This window comes from Zingiber officinale, chromosome 6A (genome assembly GCF_018446385.1).
Source record: "Zingiber officinale cultivar Zhangliang chromosome 6A, Zo_v1.1, whole genome shotgun sequence".
Lineage (NCBI taxonomy): Eukaryota > Viridiplantae > Streptophyta > Magnoliopsida > Zingiberales > Zingiberaceae > Zingiber > Zingiber officinale.
In genome coordinates, this window is record NC_055997.1 from 107,024,586 (window position 1) to 107,029,350 (window position 4,765).

The following is a 4,765-nucleotide window of genomic DNA, read 5'->3' on the forward strand; positions in this document are numbered from 1 at the left end:
ACCGTGTGAACCACACGGCCGTGCAGCTTTGGTAGAGAAGGAACTGGACATGGCCGTGTGAATCTCACACAGTCGTGTCGTGGGGCCGTGTGGCGCCCGATTTCCTCCTCTATTTAAACCTTCCTTCATGAATTGAAAGGGGATCTCTCCCCCTTTGGGAGAAGGCAAGATTTGGTGGTTTCCTCCCATTCTTGGGAGAATTTCTGGGCGATTCTAAGGGAGTTCTTGACGATTTCGACTCCGGAGCGAGGATTGGATCCGAAGACGAGGCTTCTTCATAGATAAGTTTTCTCCTTCCCCTTTTCTTGGTTTCTTGGATTGGGGATTTAAGAAATGCTTGTAATCTTTATTTCTTCGGGTATTCTTCCTCGATTCATGGAGTAGATCTTGTATTCTAGGATTAAGGGAGTATTTGTATGATGGATTGATGTAATCTCTTATGGATTTGTCATTTTCTTGTTTCAATGACATTGTCTTGCTTGTATCAATTAGATCTTGAATGATTAATGGTGATTTGTGCTTAATTCTCATTCTTGATTGATTGTTTGGATTTCTTGTGGACTTTGTAAAGTTAAACTCTCACTCGATCATCCGAGGGATCCACGTGACAGGTGCAAGCCCGTGTAAGGACGTTTGAGAGATAATCTTGAAGAGGAAATAGGAATATTCAAGAGAGTAGGATGGATTTTGTGATTAGTTTCTTGTATCTTGATAGATTAATAAGTTGTGGGCTTCTATGTTGATATCCGAAGAAGGCATAGTAATAGGTGCGCTTCTGTGTAAGGACAACGTAGGTTCACGTCTAATTGATCATATTTAGATACATTTCTCAGTCCTTAGCCGGTTATCTATTGCAAGAGAGAATCGGCAACTTTCTACAAGTGTTTGGCAATTGAGGGATAAGAATTGGTGAACCATTTATATTCAAGAAACCTTACAAAGAAACCGAAACTCCTAGAATCTCCCTTTATCATAACCCAAAACACTAAACTCTTGTTTGTTGATCTTTAATATTAGATTTGTTTACCTTCACTTTGCATTTGAAACGATTGGATAGTTGTTTAGCTAATTCGCATTGAGACATTTCTAGTGCTTATTCCAGTCCCTGTGGATACGATAATCTTTTATACTACTTGCGACATTTCCGTACACTTGCGGAGCGTAACAAGTTTTTGGCGTCGTTGCCGGGGACTGCGCTATAACATTAGGAATTATCAATAGAGTTAGACTAAACATAACATTTGTTTTCCTTTCATATTGCATAGTTGTAACTAATCATTAGATTCCTGCTTTTACTTTCTTGTATAACTTTTACTTCTTGTTAATTCTTTTTGTACAAATTCAATTCTGCATTTTTTATTCTTTTATTTTTTTTTTATCTATCTTGTTCTTGTGTATGCGAAGATCTAACTTTGCAGGGGAATTCTTTCCTTTTGACCCTGAGATTGACAGAACTTTCCATAAAAGAAGAATTCTGCAAAGGCAAATTGAAGAACAGGAACATTTGAACATGGCGAATAGACCACTCAAGGATTATGCAGCACCTTATGCAAGAGGTTTTCGATCTAGTATTTCAAGACCTTCAGTGGAAGCTAATAACTTTGAGATCAAACCCGCAATTATATCTATGGTGCAGCAAAACCAATTTGGTGGAGGACCTCATGAAGACCCTAATCAACACTTAGAGGTCTTTTATGAAATATGTGGTACCATGAAAATGAATGGAGTTCCTTCAAATGCAGTTAGATTATTATTATTTGGGTTTTCTCTAAGAGATAGGGCAAATCAATGGCTGAATTCTTTGAACCCTAATAGCATCACCACTTGGGAGCAGTGTGAGCAACAGTTTCTTGATAAATTCTATCCACCAAGCAAAACCGCTCATATGAGGAATTTAATTGCAAGCTTCAAGCAGACTGACTCAGAATCTCTTTTTGAAGCATGGGATAGATATAATAGTATGTTCAGACAATGCCCACATCATGAGTTGGAAAGATGGTTAGTGTTGCACACTTTTTATAATGGTATCAACTATCATACCAAAGTGTCCCTTGATTCAGCTGCGGGAGGGGCACTTATGAACAAAAGTTTAGATGAAGCTGAAGAAATTATTGACAGTGTAGCACAAAATCATCATCAATGGGCAAATGAAAGAAGTGGTGGCTATTCTTCTGTAAACCCAACAATTAAAGCATCAGGGAAGTTTGATGTAGATGCGGTCACTCTTTTGTCTGTAAAATTGGACGCTCTTACAAAGAAATTTGAGAATATGGGGACTAGTGCTAATATGGTCAATGCTATTAGTACATCTTGTGAAGTATGTGGGAGTTTAGAGCATTCAAATGACTCATGTCCATTGGGAGCTATCACTGCACAAATCAATCAACTGGAACAATGTGATGCAATCATGAGTTACAATCAAAGGCAGAACAACCCATACTCAAATACTTATAACCCTGGATGGAAGAGCCATCCCAATTTTTCTTACAGAAATAATCAAGATCAAGGACCATCTATGGGGGCAAGACCAAATTTTCAAGCTGGGCAACAAAATTTTCAACATCTATCTTCTCAAGGCTTACCAAAGTCAAATATTGAAAAGATGCTTGAAGAAATTATCTCAAGTCAGAATGAAATGAAGCAAGATTTAGCAAAGCTCATTCAGAGAATGGATAATTCTGAAAAACATCAAAAGATCCAGGATAGTCAAATTGCCCAACTAGCTTCCTCATCATCCAGAGCACCAGGACAACTTCCAGGAAAACCTGATGTGAATCCTATGGAGCATTGCAATAGAATTGAGCTTAGGAGCGGACGGACCTTGGGAGACTCCCAAGTGACTGCTTCAAAAGGGATACAAAAAGAAGAAGAGCTCTCTCCTCTTATACCAAATCAGATTCAAGCTAATGAGGAGAGTACCATTGAGGTTGAAGAGACTCTTCCACTGAACCATCAGAGCAAAGCTGTCCCTTTTCCTCAGAGACTTACAATGCTCAAGAAAGATGAAGAATTTGGCAAGTTTTTAGAAAAAGTTAAGGAAATTTGTGTAGAGGTACCTCTTATTGATGCTATTCTTCAAATGCCTAGATTTGCCAAATTCCTGAAGGATCTCATGTCAAACAAGAGAAGAAGAGGAGAGGTTGAGACCATTGCGCTTAATGAGGAATGTAGTGCTATTTTGGAGAAGAACACTTCCCCAAAACTAAAGGACCCAGGGAGCTTTTATATTCCTTGCAACATAGGAAAAGAATTTTTTGAAAAAGCTTTTTGTGATTTGGGGGCAAGTGTTAGCCTCATTCCCTATTCAATTTGTAATAAATTAGGTCTCAAAAACATTAAACTTACTACTATGGCACTTCAACTTGCCGATCATTCCTACATGTACCCTTTGGGTATTATAGAAGATGTGCCAGTAGAGGTGGATGGGAATGTTATTCCCACAGATTTTGTCGTGTTGGACATGGAAGAGGACCCTAGGATTCCTATCATATTAGAAAGACCTTTCCTTGCTACAGCTGGAGCTATAATTGATGTCAAAAATCATAAGCTTTCTTTGGTAATTGGTAAGGAAAGGTTGGAATATGATTTATCTAATATCTCAAACCATGTCTCGTCTCTTTTAAATGCTTGTAGCAGGACAAACATTTATAAACTTGAGGAATGGAATTTTCATCCGCATGGAAGGCCACCAAACGAAGGAGACAATGTGGTGGAAGATGTTGGGAGAAGATCTCCCAACAAAAACGAAAAGTATATCTGTCCTCCAAGGGCGAGGAAAAGAAGCGAATGATCAAGTTTGGTCGAGCTAAAGACCTTAAACAAGCGCTTCTTGGGAGGCAACCCAAGGGTTCTTTTAGTTAGTTTTGATTTGTATTTTAATTTCTTTTAGTTTGATGCATTCTTTTGATTTTGTTTTCAGGTTAGGTGCAAAACAGAGCCCGGCCGTGTGCTATATACGACCAAGCAAAAGTTGCAGAGAAGGGAAGTGCTTGGGTCGTGTCATCCAGACACGGTCGTGTAGGATTTCCCGAGGAGAAAAGGGCCTAGGCCGTATCTCAAACACGGCCGTGTAAAGAATCCCGAGAAGAAAGATGGAGAGGCCGTGTCCCAGACACGGCCGTGCGAGGAAACCAGTGAAAGAAGAGGGGGAGGCCGTGTGGATCTGCACGGCCCGTGTAGGGGAGCTATTAAAGTCTTCCTACTACCTCACACGGCCAGATCTTGGTCGTGTTCCGCACACCCCCAACTCTCCAAAACATCTCTTTCTCTCCCAATCTCTTAAAAACTCCTCTCTAATCTCTCAAGATCTCTTAGATCTGGATTCTCTTCCTCTCTAAGACTTGGACTTTTCATTCTCCTAACCTAAGACCTTTGCTCTTTGAAGTTTTGTTCTTTGAGTTTCATTCTTCCAACCCTAGATAATTCTTCCCCTATCTAAACTCATTAAGATGCCCAACATTTTGAAGAAACTTCGCAAAAGAGGTGGTGGATCCAGTGGGGACAAAGAGGAGGAGCCATCAAGGGACAAAGGAAAACAACCAGTGAAGGGAAAAGGCAAAAGGACTTCACGCAACGAAGGTAATGACAATGAATTCAATATTGTGTTTAGAAATGATGATCAAGTAACTAGATTTGCAATTCTTGTCAATAGAAAGATAGTGTGTACTAGATATATGGACCCAACTGTTCTTGATATGCTTGGAATTAGGGAAGATGTAGATTTGATGATTGGGTTTTTGGATTGGAGTGATATTATGTACACATA

The 4,765-nt window shown here is 39.5% G+C and overlaps 1 non-coding gene across 1 annotated transcript; it reads right to left on the reverse strand.

Annotated features, from left to right (window-relative positions):
• Nucleotides 1-1,883: 1,883 nt before the first annotated feature.
• Nucleotides 1,884-1,989, reverse strand: LOC121998892. Its single transcript, XR_006116679.1, has one exon. It is a non-coding gene; the product is annotated as a small nucleolar RNA R71 (small nucleolar RNA).
• Nucleotides 1,990-4,765: the final 2,776 nt, after the last annotated feature.